This window comes from Rhinopithecus roxellana, chromosome 7, assembly GCF_007565055.1.
Source record: "Rhinopithecus roxellana isolate Shanxi Qingling chromosome 7, ASM756505v1, whole genome shotgun sequence".
In the NCBI taxonomy this organism is placed as follows: Eukaryota; Metazoa; Chordata; class Mammalia; order Primates; family Cercopithecidae; genus Rhinopithecus; species Rhinopithecus roxellana.
Window position 1 is genome coordinate 47,425,882 of NC_044555.1, and position 12,884 is coordinate 47,438,765.

Here is a 12,884-nt window from a genome sequence, read left to right on the forward strand (position 1 = left end):
ATATAATTGGAAGTAAAGCACTCCTCAGCAAATGGAAAAGAACAGAAATTATAACAAACTGTCTCTCAGACCACAGTGCAATCAAACTAGAACTCAGGACTAAGAAACTCAATCAAAACCGCTCGACTACATGGAAACTGAATAACCTGCTCCTGAATGACTACTGGGTACATAACGAAATGAAGGCAGACATAAAGATGTTCCTTGAAACCAATGAGAGCAAAGATGCAACATACCAGAATCTCTGGGACACATTTAAAGCAGTGTGTAGAGGGAAATTTATAGCACTAAATGCCCACAAGAGAAAGCAGGAAAGATCTAAAATTGACACCCTACCATCACAGTTAAAAGAACTAGAGGAGCAAGAGCAAATACATTCAAAAGCTAGCAGAAGGCAAGAAATAACTAAGATCAGAGCAGAACTGAAGGAGATAGAGACACAAAAACCCTCCAAAAAATCAATGAATCCAGGAGTTGGTTTTTTGAAGAGATCAACAAAATTGAAAGACCGCTAGCAAGAATAATAAAGAAGAAAAGAGAGAAAAATCAAATAGACACAATAAAAAATGGTAAAGGGGATATCCCCACCAACCCCACAGAAATAAAACTACCATCAGAGAATAGTAGAAACACCTCTACGCAAATCAACTAGAAAATCTAGAAGAAATGGATAATTTCCTGGACACTTACACTCTCCCTAGACTAAACCAGGAAGAAACTGAATCCCTGAATAGACCAATAGCAGGCTCTAAAATTGAAGCAATAATTAATAGCCTACCAACCAAAAAAAGTCCAGGACCATATGGATTCACAGCTGAATTCTACCAGAGGTACAAGGAGGAGCTGGTACCATTCCTTCTGAAACTATTCCAATGAATAGAAAAAGGGAATCCTCCCTAACTCATTTTATGAGGCCAACATCATACTGTTATCAAAGCCTGGAAGAGACACAACAAAAAAAGAGAATTTTAGACCAATATCCCTGATGAACATCGATGCAAAAATTCTCAATAAAATACTGGCAAAACAGATCCAGCAGCACATCAAAAACTTATCCACCATGTTCAAGTGGGCTTCATCCCTGTGATGCAAGGCTGATTCAACATATGCAAATCAATAAATGTAATTCACCATATAAACAGAACCAAAGACAAAAACCACATGATTTTCTCAATAGATGCAGAAAAGGCCTTTGACAATATTCAACAGCCCTTCACACTAAAAACGCTCAATAAATTCAGTATTGATGGAACATTTCTCATAATAATAAGAGCCATTTATGGCAAATCCCCCGCAATATCATACTGAATGGGCAAAAACTGGAAAAATTCCCTTTGAAAACTGGCACAAGACAGGGATGCCCTCTCTCACCACTCCTATTCAACATAGTGTTGGAAGTTCTGGCTAGGGCAATCAGGCAAGAGAAAGAAATCAAGGGTAATCAGTTAGGAAAAGAAGAATTCAAATTGTCCTTGTTTGCAGATGACATGATTGTATGTTTAGAAAATCCCATTGTCTCAGCCCAAAATCTCTTTAAGCTGATAAGCAACTTCAGCAAAGTCTCAGGACACAAAATTAATGTGCAAAAATCACAAGCATTCTTATACACCAGTAACAGACAAACAGAGAGCCAAATCAGGCATGAACTTCCATTCACAATTGCTTCAAAGAGAATAAAATACCTAGGAATCCATCTTACAAGATATGTAAAGGACCTCTTCAAGGAGAACTACAAACCACTGCTCAGTGAAATCAAAGAGGACACAAACAAATGGAAGAACATACCATGCTCATGGATAGGAAGAATCAATATCGTGAAAATGGCCATACTGCCCAAGGTTATTTATAGATTCAATGCCATCCTCATCAAGCTACCAATGAGTTTCTTCACAGAATTGGAAAAAACAGCTTTAAAGTTCATATGGAACCAAAAAAGAGCCCACATTGCCAAGACAATCCTAAGTCAAAAGAACAAAGCTGGAGGCATCACGCTACCTGACTTCAAACTCTACTACAAGGCTACAGTAACCAAAACAGCATGGAACTGGTACCAAAACAGAGATGTAGACCAATGGAACAGAACAGAGTCCTCAGAAATAATGCCACACATCTACAGCCATCTGATCTTTGACAAACCTGAGAGAGACAAGAAATGGGGAAAGGATTCCCTATTTAATAAATGGTGCTGGGAAACCTGGCTAGCCATAAGTAGAAAGCTGAAACTGGATCCTTTCCTTACTCCTTATACAAAAATTAATTCAAGATGGATTAGAGACTTAAATGTTAGACCTAATACCATAAAAACCCTAGAAGAAAACCTAGGGAATACCATTCAGGACATACGCATGGGCAAGGACTTCATGTCTAAAACACCAAAAGCAATGGCAGCAAAAGCCAAAATTGACAAATGAGATCTAATTAAACTAAAGAGCTTCTGCACAGCAAATGAAACTACCATCAGAGTGAACAGGAAACCTTCAGAATGGGAGAAAATTTTTGCAATCTATTCATCTGACAAAGGGCTAATATCCAGAATTTACAAATAACTCAAACAAATGTACAAGAAAGAAACAAACAACCCCATCAAACAGTGGGCAAAGGATATGAACAGACATTTCTCCAAAGAAGACATTCATACAGCCAACAGACACATGAAAAAATCCTCATCATCACTGGCCATTAGAGAAATGCAAATCAAAACCACAATGAGATACCATCTCACACCAGTTAGAATGGGAATCATTAAAAAGTCAGGAAACAACAGGTGCTGGAGAGGATGTGGAGAAATGGGGACACTTTTACACTGTTGGTGGGATTATAAACTAGTTCAGCCATTACGGAAAACAGTATGACAAATCCTTAGGGATCTAAAACTAGATGTACCATGTGACCCAGCCATCCCATTACTGGGTATATACCCAAAGGATTATAAATCATGCTGCTATAAAGACACATGCACACGTATGTTTATTGCGGCACTATTCACAATAGCAAAGACTTGGAATCAACCGAAATATTTATCAGTGACAGACTGGATTAAGAAAATGTGGCACATATACACCATGGAATACTATGCAGCCATAAAAAAGGATGAGTTTGTGTCCTTTGTAGGGACATGGATGCAGCTGGAAACCATCATTCTCAGCAAACTATCGCAAGAACAGAAAACCAAACACCGCATGTTCTCACTCATAGGTAGGAACTGAACAATGAGATCACTTGGACTCGGGAAGGCGAACATCACACACCAGGGCCTATCATGGGGAGGGGGGAGGGGAGAGAGATTGCATTGGGAGTTATGCCTCATGTAAATGATGAATTGATGGGTGCTGACGAGTTGATGGGTGCAGCACACCAACATGGCACAAGTACACATGTATAACAAACCTGCACGTTATGCACATGTACCCTAAATCTTAAAGTGTAATAATAATAATTAAAAAACATTAAATTTGCTTTAGCTAAAAAAAAAAGGAATTATCTGACAAAAATTTTAAAACAGACATCATAAAAATGTTTTTTTAATTATTTTTAAAAATTTCTAACTTTTATTTTAAGTTAAAGTCTACAGGTGCAGTGTATGCAAGTTTGTTACATAGGGAAACATGTGCCATTGTGGTTTGCTTCAGAGATCATCCTGCCACTCAGGTATTAAGCCCAGCATCTGCTAGCTAGTCTTCCTGATCCTCTCCTTCCTCCCATGCTCTGCCCTCCAACAGACCCCAGTGTGTGTTGTCCTCCCACCCGTAATTTGTCCACGTGTTCTTATAATTTTCTTGCACTTTTATAGATGAGAACATGCAGTATTTGGTTTTCTGTTCCTGCATTGGTTTGCTGGGGATAATGACTTCCAGCTTCATTCATGTCCCTGAAAAAGACACGATCTAATTCCCTTTTATGGCTGTGTAGTATTCCATTGTGTATGCATGCCACATTTTCATTATCCAGTCTATCATTGATAGACATTAAGGTTAATTCCATGTCTTTGCTATTGTTAATAATGCTACAATGAACGTATGTGTGTATGCATCTTTATAATAGAGTGATTTATATTTCTTTGGCCATATCCCCAGTAATGGGATTGCTGGGTCAAATGACATCTCTGCCTTTATGTCTTTGAGGAATTGCCACACTTTTTTCCACAATGGATGAACTAGTTTTCACTCCCACTAACAATTTAACAACATTCCTTTTTCCTTGAAACCTCACCAGCGTCTGTTGTTTTTGACTTAATAAAAATGTTTAAATAAGCAATTATACTCTCGAGACACGTAAAAATAGACCGTCTCAGCAAATACATACAAAATATAAAGAAGAAACAAATGCAAATTTTAGAATTGAAATGTAAAATAACCCTAATTAAAAGCTCAGTGGATGGACTCCATAACAGAATAGAACAGACGAAGGAAAGACTTGGTGAACTAGAAGATAGAAAAATAAAAGTTAACCAATTTGAAAAAGGCTGAGAAAATGGACTAAAAAAAATGAACAGAGCCTTAGAGACCAGTAGAAATGTGGCAAGTGATCTAATACTTTTATCATCAGGAATATTATGTCATATTCCTGTCTTCTCTAGGAAAGAAGAAAGAAGGTAGGACTGAAAAAGCATTCAAATAAATAGTGAGAAATTTTCCAAATTTGGCAAGAGACATAAACCTACAGATTCAAGACATAAACCTACAGATTTTGTCCTGAGTGAACCCCAGACAGGACAAAACAACAAAAAAATACAAACCAAGATACATTATAGTCAAACTTCTGAAAACGAAAGACAGAAAAAATCTTGAAAGCGTTGACATCAATAGCACAATTTGTAAATGGAAAAAATTGAACAATTAGACCTCATAAAGGTTGTTTTTTAATTATTATTATACTTTAAGTTCTAGGATACATGGGCAGAAGGTACAGGTTTGTTACACAGGTACACACGTGCCATGGTGGTTTGCTGCCTGCCATCTACATTAGGTATTTCTCCTAATGCTACCCTCCCCTAGCCCCTTAACCCTGACAGGCCCCAGTGTGTGATGTTTCCCTCCCTATATCAATGTGTTCTCATTGTTCAACTCCCACTTATGGGTGAGAACATGTGGTGTTTGGTTTTCTGTTCCTGTGTTAGTTTGCTGAGAATGATGGTTTTCAACTTCATCCATGTCCCTGCAAAGGACATGAACTCATCCTTTTTTTATGGCTGCATAGTATTCCATGGTGTATATGTGCCACATTTTCTGTATCCAGTCTATCTTGATGGGCATTTAGGTTGTTTCCAAATCTTTGCTATACTGAATAGTGCTGCAATAAACATACGTGTCCATGAGTCTTTACTGTAGAATGATTTATAATCCTTTGGGTATATACCCAGTAACAAGATTACTGGGTCAAATGGTATTTCCAGTTCTAGATCCTTGGGAAATCGCCACACTGTATTCCACAATGGTTGAAGTAATTTACACTCCCACCAACAGTGTAATAGCATTCCTATTTCTTCACATCCTCTCCAGCATCTGTTGTTTCCTGAGTTTTTAATGATCGCCATTCTAACTGGTGTGAGATGGTATCTCATTGTGGTTTTGATTTGCATTTCTCTAATGATCAGTGATGATGAGCTTTTTCTCATATGTTTGTTGGCCACATAAATGTCTTGTTTTGAGAAGTGTCTATTTCTATCCTTTGCCCACTTTTTGATGGGGTTTTTTTTTCTTGTAAACTTGTTTAAGTTCTTTGTAGACTCTAAATGTTAGCCCTTTGTCAGATGGATAGATTGTGAAAGTTTTCTCCCATTCTGTAGATTGCCTGTTGGCTCTGATGATAGTTTCTTTTGCTGTGTAGAAGCTCTTTAGTTTAATTAGATCCCATTTGTCAATTTTGGTTTTTGTCGCCATTGCTTTTGGTGTTTTAGTCATGAAGTCTTTGCCCATGCCTATGTCCTGAATGGTATTGCCTAGGTTTTCTTCTAGGGTTCTTATGGTTTTAGGTCTTATGTTTAAGTCTTTAATACAACTTGAGTTAATTTTTGTATAAAGTTTAAGGAAGGGGTGCAGTTTCAGTTTTCTGCATATGGCTAGCAAGTTTTCCCAACACCACTTATTAAATAGGGAATCCTATCCCCATTACTTGTTTTTGTCAGGTTTGTCAAATATCAGATGGTTGTTGATGTGTGGTATTATTTCTGAGGCCTCTGTTCTGTTTAATTGGTCTATATATCTGTTTTGGTAGCAGTACCATGCTCTTTTGGTTACTGTAGCCTTGTAGTATAGTTTGAAGTCAGGTAGCTTGATGCCTCCAGCTTTGTTCTTTTTGCTTAGGATTGTCTTGAATATCCGGGCTGTTTTTTGGTTCCATATGAAATTTAAGGTAGTTTCTGTTCTGACTCTGTGAAGAAAGCAAATGATATCTTGATGGGGATAGCATTGGATCTATAAATTACTTTGGGCAGTATGGCCATTTTCACAATATTGTTTCTTCCTACCCATTAGCATTGAATATTTTTTCATTTGTTTGTGTCCTCTCTCACTTCCTTGGGCAGTGGTTTTTAGTTCTCCTTGAAGAGGTCCTTTATATCCCTTGTAAGTTGTATTTCTAGGTATTTTATTCTCTTTGTAGCAGTTGTGAATGGGAGTTCACTCATGATTTGGCTCTCTGTCTTTTATTGGTGTACAAGAATGCTTGTGATTTTTGTATATTGATGGTGTATATGGGGATGTCAGCCCTGGACCAAGCCGACCTAATAGACATCTACAGAATTCTCCACCCCAATCAACAGAACGTACATTCGTCTCAGCACTGCATAACACTTTTTTCTAAAATTGACCACATAATTGGAAGTAAAACACTCCTCAGCAAATGGAAAAGAAGAGAATCATAACCAACAGTCTCCCAGACCACAGTGCAATCAAATTAGAATTCAGGATTAAGAAACTCATTCAAAACTGCATAACTACATGGAAACTGAACAACCTGCTCCTGAATGACTACTGGCTAAATAGCGAAATTAAGGCAGAAATAAATAAATTCTTTGAAATCAATGAGAACAAAGACACAACATACCAGAATCTCTGGGACACAGCTAAAGCAGTGTTTAGGGGGAAATTTGCAACACTAAATCCCCCACAGGTGGAAGTGGGAAAGATCTAAGATTGACACCCTGACATCACAGTTAAAAGAACTAGAGAAGCATTGGGAGTTATCCCTGATGTAAATGATGAGTTGATGGGTGCTGACGAGTTGATGGGTGTAGCACACCAACATGGCACAAGTATACATATGTAACAAACCTGCACGTTATGCACATGTACCCTAGAACTTAAAGTATAATAATAATAAAATAAAAAAATAAAAAAGAACTAGAGAAGCAAGAGCAAACAAATTCAAAAGTTAGCAGAAGACAAGGAATAACTAAAATCAGAGCAGAACTGAAGAATATAGAGACACGAAAAACCCTCCCAAAATCAATGAATCCAGGACCTGATTTTTTCTAAAAGATCGACAAAATAGATAGACCACTAGCCAGACTAATAAAGAAGAAAAGAGAGAAGAATCAAATAGCCACAATAAAAAAATGATAAAGGGGACATCACCACTGATCCCACAGAAATACAGACTACCATCAGAGAATACTATAAACACCTTTATGTGAATAAACTAGAAAATCTAGAAGAAATGGATAAATTCCTGGACACATACATCGTGCCAAGACTAAACCAGGAAGAAGTTGAATCCCTGAATAGACCCATGAGAAATTCTGAAATTGAGGCAGTAATTAATAGCCTACCTGCCAAAAAAAGCACAGTACCAGATGGATTCACAGCCGAATTCTACCAGAGATACAAAGAGGAGCTGGTACCATTTCTTCTGAAACTATTCCAAACAATAGAAAAAGAGGGACTCCTCCCTAACTCATTTCATAAAGCCAGCATCATTCTGATACCAAAACCTGGCAGAGACACAACAACAAAAACAAACAAAATCTCAGGCCAATATCCCTGATGAACATTGATGTGAAAATCCTCAATAAAATGCTGGCCAACTGAATCCAGCAGCATCCAGCGTGGCTTATCCACCATGATCACGTCGGCTTCAAACTGTTGAACCATTCCATACAATGGAATGAAAAGGAATGAACACACAACAACCAGCAAACTGGAGAAATCTTCAGAGAATTATGATGAGTGAAATGAGCCAATTCCAAAGATTACATGATGTGTGATTCCATTTATATAACATTCCTGAAATGACAAAATTATGGAAATGGAGAAAAGATTAGTTCTTGCCAGGGGTTAAGGAAGGGGTGGGAGCAGGAAGGAAGTGAGTATTGCTATAAAAGAGCAACAGGCAGTATCCCTCTGGCGATGGAATATTCTGCATCTCACTATTAATGTGAATATCCTTGTTGTGATATTGTACTGTAGTTTTGCAAAATTTTACCATTGGGGGAAACTGAATAAAGGGTACACACGATCTCTGTGTAATCTTTGAATTATTTCTTACAACTGCATGTTACAACTATAGTTTAAACAGTAAAGATTCATTTAAAATATGTATAACAAGACCTCTACCCATTTCATTCCTCCATGCACCTCTTTGCGAATTCATTACAAGTTTCTAGTCAGTTGTTGATGGATTGATGAGCCATTTCTTTACAATGTTGAGAATGGATTTTTGAGAAAACCAGAAAGTGGAACTGGGAAGAGAAATTAGGAGACTTCTTGATTTTCCATGAGAAGCATCATAAAGGTAAAATAGACAGATGTCCCTGACTTATGATGACTCAATTTACAATTTTTCAACTTTCAATAGCTTTTCTGTGTATGATGGGGTTATGTTCAGAAAAATACAGCATACGTTGAAAATATCGTCAGTCAGACTGTGTAGAAGTGGATTGCTGTGCATTATGTGTTTGTGTATGACTGTATCCAGTGACTGGGAGTAGATCTGGAGGCATCAACGGAGGGAATAAACCAGGATGTAGAGGAGAAAGAGGGAAACACTCCATGCCACTAACTGTAATATTTATTGGAAATCTTCTTTCCATTCTCTCTTAGAGATAAATGCCAGTCTCAGACATTTCCTGAATAATTCTGGCTCTTACGATTATTTGTTAGGCAACACAGCCTCCAGTGTCAGAATTGCTATACTTCACCTTGAATTATGAAGGCACTGCCCAGGTGCAGATTGACAGGATGTCTTAGGCCGTTCTCACATTACTATAAAGAAATACCTAAGACTGGGTAATTTATAAAGAATAGAGGTTTACTTGGCTCATAGTTCTGCAGGCTGTACAGGAAGCTTGGTGCTGGCATCTGCTTGGCTTCTGAGGAAGCCTCAGGAAACTTAGGATCATGGTGGAAGGGGAAGGGGAAGCAGGCAGGTCTTACGTGGCAGGAGCAGGAGCAAAAGAGAGAGGGCGAGGGAGGTGCTACACACTTTTAAACAACTAGATCTCATGAGAACTGACTCACTATCATGAGAACAGCACCAAGGTGATGGTGCTAAACCATTATGAGAAATCTAACCCCATGATCTAATCACCTTCCCACCTCCAACATTGGAGATTACAACTGAACATGAGATTTAGGTGGTAAATCTATCCAAACCATATCTCAGGGGCAGAAGCCAATTACTTACAGGCCTGGTTACATCTTCCTGTTTTCAATTGAGACAGATACAGAGTCAGGTTTCAGGACTTTATCCTGGCTATTGTGGTATTCAGGAAACAGCTGGTTCTGCTCAAGGTTGTGTATAAAAGACAAGGTGCAGAAACCATTTCAAATAAAGATTGAGTGGGGCTACAGTGCTTATGTTCAGTCTGGGCATTGAAGGAAATTGAGGAATCTTTAAGTTGGGTGTTGGAGCTTCCATGCTTCCATACCATACAAACCCCAGTGGTGGAGCTGGTGTATAGAGTGGTATAGCCCTGGCAGCATAATTGGGGTTCATGCCTCTGCCGTTGGTGTTGCTAGTCAGGCTGTGGTTTGTAATCAGGCCTGGTTGTGTGGCAGGACCCATAAGATAGGTGCATTATGAGGGGTGTTGGATGTCAGATGTGCAGACGTGTACGAACATTTTCATTTGTGAAGCTTTGTGGTCTAATATACCTGTCCTCTTGTTTGTTGTCACAGATGCTGGAGGGAGTGGAGGAAAAAGTTAAATTACCATATACAGCTCTTCCATATACAAGGTCTCGGGGGAAAAACTGTCATTCTTTCTATAGCCAGACCCTCAATGTCAGACTAAGAGAGTAGGATGGAGACTACATCTTCTGTGTGTGTTGCAGTGGGAGGACTTCTCCCCACCAAGTTTTGTGAGGGTAAGGTGCCAGGAAAAGAGATCATATTCATTCTTATGTTTGTAAAAGAATGATTGTTCACATATCTCTAAAAAGACCAAAACTGTGTATGTTGCAACAGGAAGACTTCCCCCCACAAAGTTTAGTGAGGGTAAGGTACCAGAAAAAGAGATCATATTCATTCTTATGTTTGTAAAAGAGTGATTGTTCACATATCTAGGAAGACCAAAAGCTCCTCCCAGTCAGTGATCTGCTTTTTCTTCTGTGTTTATTCCTAGTGGTACTTAATCCAGCTTCCCCTCTCACCCAGGATTTGCTGCCTCCTACATTCTTATCACTCAGAGACTGCAGGGATAAATGTCCAGCTTCTAAGTGCCAGAACCTGGGGCACAAGGGAAGAATCTATGCAAAGGCCACAAAAAGCACTAAAGCTCAGGAAAATGACCTCTGATGTCATAGTAGGAAAGAAGATAGGCCATATTAATCACATGATAATTGAGTGGAGTAGGAGAATTTCCAATCAGAGGGTTCATTGTGTCTTAGGGGCCCTTTTTAGGGGAGGACGTCATAGTCATTCCAGAAGGAGTATGAATGGTGTGGAGCTGTGTTTTGTGCTTCAAAGAATAGGTGAGAATCAGAACCTGTGGCCAATGTATGCTCAGCAGAGATATTTTCCGGTTTATCTCTTGGTCAAAGGATTGTGGGTAAGAGAGTGAAAGATACATTATATCTTAGATCTGTGGCTTAAAAATGTCAGTTTGAGAATGATATATTTTAAAGGGTGCATTGGAGGGAGTAAGAAGTGCTAAGTAGATGAAATGCTTTTTAAAATTCTAGGTAAGACATAATAATGTGGAAGTATTAGCCAGTGAGACATTACAGACTTATGATCTATATGATTTGCTTACTGGATTGTGAGGTGGTGAGAGTGGTTTCACAGTCAATGCTAAAAGGTAGTGGTGCCATTAACAAGAAAGGGAATGATGGGGGATAATTGTGGGAGAAACAACACTGTGTATTACTATATTCCTTTTTTCTTTGGTAGAACTTGAAGCCTATTTCATAAAATTTCTACATTTTTTCCAAACAGGTGTTCTGTTTGTTACATGACTGTGTTAGGCTGTTTGTTTTGTTTTGTTTCTTTTTCTTTTGTCTTTTTTTGTTTTTGTTTTTTTGTTTTATTTTATTTTATTTTTATTTTTAAATTCTTTTTATACATTATTGGGGTACAGGTGGTGTTTGGTTACATGAGTAAGTTCTCTAGTGGTGATTTGTGAGATTTTGGTGCACCAGTCACCGGAGCAGTATAGACTTTACCATATTTGTAGTCTTTTATCCCTCATACCTTTCCCACCCTTCCCCCAAGTCCCCAAAGTCCATGGTATCATTCTTATGCCTTTGCGTCCTCATAGCTTAGCTCTCATGTATCAGTGAGAACATACAATGTTTGGTTTTTTATTCCTGAATTACTTCACTTAGAACTGTAGTCTCTAATCTCATCCAGGTCACTGCAAATGCTGCTAATTAATTCCTATTTATGGCTGAGTAGTATATATGTATATATATGTATATATATATGCCACAATTTATTTATCCACTCGCTAATTGATGGGCATTTGGGTTGTTTCTACGATTTTGCAATTGAGAATTGTGCTGCTGTAAACATGGGTGTGCAAGTATCTTTTACGAATAATGACTTATTTTCCTCTGGGTAGATACCCAGGAGTGTGATTGCTGGATCAAACAGTAGTTCTACTTTTTGTTCTACAAGGAATCTCCACACTGTTTTCCATAGTGACTGTACTAGTTGACATTCCAACCAGCAGTATAGAAGTGTACCTTGACCACTACATCAATGCCAACATCTACTGTTTTTTTATTTTTTGATTATGGCCATTCTTGCAGGAGTAAAGTGGTATCACATTGTGGTTTTGATTTCCTTTTCCCTGATCTTTAGTGATGTTGAGCATTTTTTATGTTTGTTGGCCATTAGTATATCTTCTTTTGAGAATTATCTATTCATGTCCTCAGCCCACTTTTTGATGAGATTTTTTTTTTCTTGCTGGTTTGTTTGACTTCATTGTAGATTCTGGATATTGGGACTTTGTCAGAGGTGTAGATTGTGAAGACTTCCTCCCACTTTGTGGGCTGTTTGTTTATTCTGCTGACTGTTTCTTTTGCTGTGCAAAGGCTCTTTAGTTTAATTAGGTCCCAACTATTTATCTTTGTTTTTATTGCATTTGCTTTGGATTCCTGGTCATGAAATCCTTGCCTAAGTCAGTGCCTAGAAAGGTTTTTCCAATGTTATCTTCTAAAATATTTATAGCTTCAGGTCTTAGGTTTAAGTTCTTAATCCATCTTGAGTTGATTTTTTTATAAGGTGAGAGATGAGGATTCAGTTTCATTCTCCTACATGTGGCTAGCCAATTATCCCAGCACCATTAGTTGAAAAGGGTGTCCTTTTCCCACTTTATATCTTTGTTTCCTTTGTCAAACATCAGTTGGCTGTAAGTATTTGGGTTTATTTCTTCGTTCTCTATTGTGTTCCATTGGTCTATGTGCCTATTTTTATACCAGTGCCACACTGTTTTGGTGACTATGG